This window comes from Leptonychotes weddellii, chromosome 15 (assembly GCF_054177405.1).
Source record: "Leptonychotes weddellii isolate Sample4059 chromosome 15, ASM5417740v2, whole genome shotgun sequence".
In the NCBI taxonomy this organism is placed as follows: domain Eukaryota; kingdom Metazoa; phylum Chordata; class Mammalia; order Carnivora; family Phocidae; genus Leptonychotes; species Leptonychotes weddellii.
The window spans coordinates 24,447,600-24,456,372 of NC_138383.1; the positions used below are offsets into that span (position 1 = coordinate 24,447,600).

General features: G+C 36.2%; 1 pseudogene; it reads right to left on the bottom strand.

The window, feature by feature from the left end:
- Window positions 1-639: 639 nt before the first annotated feature.
- On the bottom strand, window positions 640-1,035 carry LOC102736522 (eukaryotic translation initiation factor 1 pseudogene; annotated as a pseudogene).
- Between the last annotated feature and the right edge of the window lie 7,738 nt (window positions 1,036-8,773).

Genomic DNA, 8,773 nt, shown 5'->3' on the forward strand with positions numbered 1-8,773 from the left:
TTCCACTCACACCATATTGATCAAGTACTGATGAGGAGGGATGCATTCTCTGCCTCTCGTAGGAGGAACTGCAAAGTCAAATCGAAAAGAGCAGAGATGCAGGGAGTGGTAAAGAATCACAATCAATGATCAGTAATCCCCTTCAGTTAGTAAATGGCATATCTAATAGTTGAAACTGAAATCTCTCTTAACACAGAATTGAGTATCTTTTGTGAAATCTTTCATTGAGAAATTAGGACTGGTAATTTTGAAAGGCTGAGGAAAATGACCAAATGAATCCTCCTGGGCTCTTTTCCATTCCTTTTATCTGCTAAAGTTAGGATTAATAATTTTATTAGTTTTAGTTAATTTATAGGATCCCCAAAATTTGAATGTTTACCAATTGGTAATTCATAGGATTACCTATCTATATAAGGTCAGAGGTATACATGTTAGAAGCAAGCATACATGCACATACGATTACTTTGAAGATTATAGTAATGGTAGGCTATTTCTCCTTCTCTCTCTCTCTCTCTCTCTCTCTCGGCTCTTTTCAGTTGATTGCATGAAGGAGTTACACTAGTTCAAGTTAAAAGCAAACCCCAAATGGTTACATTATACCAGCTGTGAGTTTTTTAAACTTGTGACAAGGGACAGAAGGGAAATTCTTCTCATTACAAGGAAATCCTCACTTAAGCTTCAGTGAGCCAGAGCACTTAAAACTCATGAACCTTCAGCTGGTCGTCATCCTTAGCCAGTCCAGTCTCTACAAGGAACTGGCATATGTTCTTGCACTGGTCACCTATAGCTGAATTACTTCTCCACATTCTGGATGCTCAATTACAGTACCATTGCAGGCAGATTTCTTAAATGCCTTTGCTAGTTTCTTTTTATCGTAATCATCAAGGATCCTTTGGACAGTAGTAAGGGTCTTCCTGCCATTTCTCTGTTGAATTCTTATATGGATATAATCCTCAGTGCCAGCAGGAAGCAGATATCATCCTTACTTGAATCAGCAAAGGGGTCGAAAGAGTGGAGGTTCTGGATAGTGGACATGAGGACAGAGGATAGGATTTCTTTTCCTCCATGGAAAAGAGGGAAGGCGGCTGCAGAAGGCAGGGGGGGCTAGGGAAGGGGTGTAGGGGGGTGGGGCCGGAGCCTCAGGAAGGGAAGGAGCTCAAGGGGGAGGCTGTTGCATCCTCCGTGATTGGCGGCTGTGCAGTGACTGGGGCCTTGCCTTCTCTTTTAAACTTTATGCCCACTAATACTATAAGCTCTACTTGCATTTTGGAAATCAAGTTTGCATTTTTCAGTGCATCAATGGAGGTAGTTCTAGCTTGCTTTCTATAGTATGTCAATGGAGATACAGCTCTTCTTCATTTTTGTATATATCCCAGTGCATTCGTTAATGTGATGGAAACTTTTTATAGGAGAAAAGCAAACAGGTTAGCTCTAAATAAGTGGCCAAAAATTTTGATTTTTTTAAAAGAAAATTATGCAAAAGGTGTCATATGTATATGCATATATATATGTATATACACACACATATATATAAAGAGAAAGAGAGAAAGAGACGGGAGGGAGGGAGTGGGCACTCTCCTTTTTTAGGTTAGGTTGGGATATGAATTTGGGAAACATTGCACCTTAACACCTAAATTTATTGTTTCCATTTAACCAAGAAATAGTTCTTTGGTAAGTTGCTTTACCCCTGATTTTGCATGTGTGTCATTCTTAAAATTTGAGGGTATAGGAGCAGAAGAAAGGAGATTTTCTAATATAGTTAGTTCCTCAAAAACAAAAAAATCTCAGCATGAATGTTTCCATTTCCTAGGAAATTTTTTTCAGTTTCTCTTAAAGCCAGGATATATTAACTATATTGAACCAACAAAGGGCTGCTCCCTGATATGAAATTCATTTTCCATAGTCATTCTGTCTCTTCAAATATAGCTTGTTATGTATTTAAATGTTGGATTAAAAGCCAAACCTATCTGAAGCTCTGTAGGTTTTCAAATCAGTAACAGAGAAGAGCAAGAATGGTGTTTTTAGATTCCACAAAAGAATCAATCATTTCAGTAATAAACGTCAAAGTCTCTTATCTTTAATTCCTGTAAGAGAAGACACATTTGAGGCTTGAGTTTACAGATAATCTGATAGAGTGTGTTTTTATGTGTGGCTGACTCGTTTAGTCCTTATTAGAAACTCACAGCTTTATTCTAAAGGATCAGTTATAAAGAAGCTGCTTTAATAGAGAAAAGGCACGGTTGACCCATAAATGACTTGGACAAAACTTTCATGTTGGCATTGTTCCTTTTTTCTCTCCTTTCTTTCCTTTTTTCTTTTTCTTTTTTTTTTTAGATGGAAAAACAGGGGCCCAGTTGGTTAAGCATCTGCCTTCAGCTCAGGTCATGATCCGAGGGTCCTGGGATTAAGCCCTGCATCAGGCTCCCTGCTCAGTGGGAAGCCTGCTTCTTTTCCCTCTGCCTGCCGTTCCCCCTGCTTATGCTGTCTCTCTCTGTGTCAAATAAATAAATAAAATCTTAAAAAAAAATGGAAAAACAGATGCATCATTCTAATTTGAGGTTATGGACACCCACATTGGCTCCTGCTTGATCCCTGGAATGGATTATTTTCTGACCTCATAAAACAATGTGTCTGATAGTCCTACAACAATAGAGCTGGGAACACCATGTGTAAAATTAAATTGAAGGGTGGTTGAGACAGCTCTCATTTCCATTTTGGAGATGCTTCCATGAAAAGGAAAAGAAATTCTGAGGACATACACTGTAACTTTACAAGACATCTGACAAAAGAGTGTTTGACTTTGTACTCTTAGACATGCACCTCTTCAACCACTCAGTACCGTGAAACAGCCACTACATAACCATGGTCACACTAATAATGAAACTGCAAGTATTTTTAGACTTTTTATTATGGAAAATTTAAAACATATGTGAAAGTGCAGGGACTAGTACACTGAACCTTATGTACCCATCACTCATGGTCAATCTTGTTTCATGTTCACTGCCATCTACCTCTGACACAGGATATTTTAAGAAAATCCCAGATAATCATATCATTTCATCCATAAATATGTCTGTAGGTATTTCTCAAAGTTAAGGACTCCTGTTACCATAATACTTATTGTGGTTAACATAATCATCATAATTACTTAATGTCATAAAATACCCAGCCAGCATTCATGTGCACATTCATGCTTATGCGTGGAGGAAAGCCATCCCTACCCCACCTCCCCCCCGCACACACATTTGTACATGCATATCCCTCTTGTTTGAAACATGATTCAGAAAGGCTCATTAATTGTGATTGGTTGAGATGTCTCCTGAGTATCTTTTAATTTATAATTTCTTTCTCCATGTTTGTTCTTTTCTTTACAATTAATTTGTTGACAAATTTAAGTTTGTCCTATAATTTCCCACAATCTGGATAGTGCCAATGGCATCCCCGTGGTATCTACTCATGTTTTTGTTTGTTCCCTACATTTCCTGTAAATTGGTAGTGAGATCTGGAAGCTTGATCAGATTTTTGCTTTCTTTGTTTTATAAGAACACTTCTTTCAGGAGGGACATGTCTGGCTCTTGGTTAGCCACCATTGGTGATTATTGCCTGGCTCTAGGTTTTCATGAGGGGCTGAAAAATGGTGCTTATCCAATACAGTTATACCTTCCTCATCATTAGTTGAAATGGTTCTCTAAGAACAGTCCCCCCATTCAGTGGTTTGGATAACTGAGTTGTATTTTGTATAGGAAATTAAGGTAAATGTTTTATTTTTTAATTTACTGGTTTTTAAAATAAGTTGCTTTCCTTGTATACTCTAAAGATCTATCAATACATCATCATCATCATCATCATCATCAACATCATCATCATCATCTCAAGGATTTAAATACAGTTTATATGTTTAAATCCACCAGTTATTATTGATCTCAGTGATCAAATATCTCAACTTAGACCAATGGGAGCTTCTAGTTAACTCTGAATCCTTTTAACTCCACCAAAATAGTATTAGGAATGTTCCCTGTTTGTTATCTGTATGATAAGGTGTTCCACATTCATCTTCTACATTTTCTGTGTTAGACGTCATATTTTTTTTTATTATTTTTTTTATTCTTATGTTAATCCCCATACGTTACATCATTCGTTTTAGATGAAGTGTTCCACGATTCATTGTTTGTGCATAACACCCAGTGCTCCATGCAGAATGTGCCCTCCTCAGTACCCACCACCAGGCTAACCCATCCTCCCACCCCCATCCCCTCTAGCACCCTCAGTTTGTTTTTCAGAGTCCATCGTCTCTCATGGTTAGTGTTAGACGTCATATTACATGTCTACAAGGTGCCTTGGTTCCTTTTAGTGATAGATGATAGTTGGAGACAAAATCTGGGTACTGTGATTGTTTATTGCCGCTGGGTCAGTCATTGTTTAGAAGACTTTTCGGTGGGCAGAGCTGGGATATATGTAGTTTTATTTCAAGAAATGGTTTATGAATTTATATTGATGTACTTCAAATTCTGGATTTCAGAGTTGTCACTTGACCTATCTTCCGTCATTAGTTCCTTTTCTCTATGTTGAAAGTGAGTTCTTTAAGGACCCAAAAGAATCAACCATTTCCTTTATCCCACTTTTGTCACAGAATAATATTAATGCCACTGACAACAATATGACTGGCAAGTTTTAATATTTTCCACACTTGTTTTTGTCCTTAGGATGTATACCACTCAGGATATACCTCATTAGGGATATATAGTCAATTTACAGTGTTTCACAGCCACTTGGAAGTTGTTCCTCCCTTACTGTTACCACATCAGCCTGATGCACAATTAGCTCATTTGTTTCATTTTTCTTCTGCTTTTTGGGACTTTTCAAAAGTTATTTCTGTTTTAAAATTATGTGAAATATACCAGGTTCCAAGAAGGCCAATATAACAACATACATATTGAGAGGTTTAGTCTCCATAACTGTCCTAGTTACCGTATTGCCTCCTTCCCTTTATAGGTAAAACATTTGTTTTAACATTATCTTGTATTTTGCTATTTAGTGTTGTTACATGCAAACATCTATCTACCATTTCTCTCTTTACACACACACACACACACACACACACGTGCGCACGTATCAGAAATGGCAGAATATTATATGCACTTACCTCTGTCTCACTTTTTCACGTAACCTTAAATGCTGAGTACCATTCCATTTTAATATACACAGAGATATCTCATTCCATTTTTCCAGCTGCATTTTCTCATAGCTACATTGCATGGATATTTCATAGTTTATTCAGTGGGCCCCCTTTTGGTGGGCAATTGGGCTGCTTTCAACATTTTGTTATTACAATTACTGGTTCAGTAAACAGCCTTTCCTTAATTTTGCTCATGTAATTTTTGTATATATTGCCAATTCCCCTCCATAAGAGTAGTAACATTTTGCATTCCCACTAGCAGTATCTGAGATTTTTTTCCTTACAGCTTTGCCAACAAAGTCAATTGTCAAGCTTTTGATTTTTTGCCAATTTGATGAGAAATGCTAACTCAGTGAGGTGTTAATTTGCATCTGTCTTATTATAAGTGAGGTTTAGCATCCTTAATATGTTTAAGTTCCATTTGCATTTTTTTCCTGTGAAGGAATTTTTTCCCTTTCATATTTCTAGCACATTTCCTCTAAGTTAGCTGACATTTTTCCTCTCTATTTTTTAAAAAAGCCTTTAAAACATGATAAATATTAACTCTATTTATAATTTAAACTACAAATATTTTCTGCAGATTGTCATTTTATTTACTTTGCCTCTGATGTTTCTGCCATGCAATTTATTATTTACTTTTATACAATTAAATGTCAATAGCTGTTTTCTTTTGGCTTCTCAGTTTTGAGTCATAGGAAAGTTTTATTAGTCCATGGTTATGGAGAAATTTGTCCATGTATGAGACTGGATTTTATGAATAATTGACCACTTATTTTACATCCATAAACTTTAATGTGAAGAACATAATGAGAATATTATGTCTAGATCTCATTCCTGGCTATGCAACCAACTAGTTCTGTGAGTATGAATATACTGTTAAAAGAAATGGAGACTTCAATAGCCTGTTCAAAATTGGGCTAACTATTAACTACCACCAGGGATTATTATCAGGATTAATTGAGAATATAAAATTCCATACATGACTTCCTTGTCATAGCAGGTTCTTCAAATTATCTGTTGATTCTGAATTTCTTTTATGTATGAATTTATGATACAAGAGAAATTATTTGGGATTGGCTCTTCCAAAGGTAAAATCATTTCTTGGCTCAAAATCTGTTACCACATTAATAATCATAGCTTATTCATTTATATCAATTAAATTTCCATTTTTCAGTTCCTTAGTAACAAAGAAGACTGTCATTTTTGGAAGGAATGAATGAGTTTCAAGTAAAGATTAAAGCAATCATTTTGTTTCAGTATCTCAGAACCATGCTCACATTCTCAAGTTTATTTTATAATGTTCTTTACAACTCAGCAATGTTCCTTCGTGCCTAACTCCTCATCAGTTTCTTCTCATGTGCCTTATGTACCACGCATTCAGGAATCCTTGATGTCCTTGGAAATCTTTCTCATCTTTAGACATTCATTTACTCCAAATCTTTCTTGAGTGCTCTTATGTACCAGGAACTCTTCTAAATCCTGGAGTTTACCACTGCTGCCAACATACTTGATTCTTGATGCTCCTTTGTTGAAATGTGCAACGTTCTCCCTCCCTTGTAGAACACTACTCAGTAATTTATAGAAAGCATCTGGCTGTTATCTCTATTCAATCTACAATGTCTACAGTGTTCCATTGAATAAAGCCCTTTTTTAACTCAGGAATTTTTTATATTACCTTTTTATTGAAGTATAATGTAGTGCAGAAAAGTACATAAATCAAAATTATTGAGCCAAATGAACCTTATAGAGTTAACAAGTCTGTGTAACCAACCCGTGATCAAGTCATAAGCCATTACTAACACCTGATAATCTCCCTTCATGCACATTCCAGGTGAACACTCCTTCCAAAGGTGGCCACTAACCTGAATTAAAACACCATTGATTGTTTTTGCCTCCCCCCCTTTTTTCTGAAATTTATATGAATGGAATCTTACAACATGTGCTCTTTTGTTCTTGGATTATTTTCCAGGAACGTACAATGGGTTAATATTTGCTTCTAGTTTTTGACTCATAGATATTGCTGTATGAACATTCTTGTACATTCCTTTTGTTGAAAATATGAATGCACTTTTGTTGGGTTTTATCTAAGAGTGGAACCGGTGAGTTATTGTGTGTGTGTTTGTATGTGGATATTCATTTTTAGAGGATAATACCAAGCAGTTTTCTAGAGTAGTTATACAAATTTATAATCTGTATACAATAGCAGTATTATAGTTGTAGCCATATCCTAGTTATTTCATATCCTTGTCAGCACTTGGTTGTTTGTTTTTTCCTTTTCTTTCTTTCTTTCTTTCTTTCTTTCTTTCTTTCTTTCTTTCTTTCTTTCTTTCTTTCTCCTTCCTTCCTTCCCCTTCCCTCCCTCCCCCTCCCCTCCCCTCTTTTCTTCCTTTCTTTTTTTAGTTTTTACTGCTCAGTTATGTCATTTTGGCTTGAACACCTTTCTTACATGTTTATGGCCATATTGGGCATTTGGCTTTATGCATGAATTCTACCAAACATTCAAAGAATAATACTGATTCTTCTTGGAGTGCCTGGGTGGCTCAGTTGGTTGAGTGTCCGACTCAGGTCATGATCTCAGGGTTGTGAGATCAAGCCCCATGTTGGGCTCCATGCTTAGTGCGGAGTCTGCTTGAGATTCTTTCCTCCTCTGCTCCTTTCTCTCTCTCTCTCTCAAATAAATAATTTAAAAAATATTAAAAAAAGAATATCATTATAAGAATACTGATTCTTCTTAAACTCATCCCAAGAATAGCAGAAAAGAGAACATTTCCAAATTCATTTTATGAGGCCAGCATCACCCTAATACCAAAAACAGACAAAGGCATTACAAGAAAGAAAATTATAGTCCAATATCCTTGATAAGTATGCATGCAAAAATCCTCAATAAAATACTAGCAAACTGAATTCAACAATGCATTAAAAGGATCATATATCATGACCAAGTGAAATTTATCCCTGTGATGCAAGGATAGTTCAACATATGAGAAGCAATCAATGTGACACACCACATTAACAAACTGAAACAAACAAAAAAACCTGTTGAATCACAGATCTGTACCTCTGAAGCAAATAATACATTATATGTTAAAAAAAAAAAAAGAAGATAGCAGGAGGGAAAGAATGAAGGGGGCAGAAATCGGAGGGGGAGATGAACCATGAGAGACTGTGGACTCTGAAAAACAAACTGAGGGTTCTAGAGGGGAGGGGGTTGGGGGGATGGGTTAGCCTGGTGATGGGTATTAAAGAGGGCACGTTCTGCATGGAGCACTGGGTGTTGTACACAAACAATGAATCATGGAACACTACATCAAAAACTAATGATGTAATGTATGGTGATTAACATAACATAATAAAAAAAACAAAAAAAAACCCCTATGTGATTATCCCAGTAAACACAGAAAGGGCATTTGATGATGTTGCACATCCATTCATGGCCAAAACTCTCAACAAAATAGGTAAAGAAGGAACTTAACACAATAAAGGCCATATGAAGAGCTCACTGCTAGTATTATGATCAGTGGGGAAAAATTAAAAACTTAATTTGTAAGATTTATAGAAGGGAAGGATGCCCATTCTTACCACTTCTCTTCAACATAA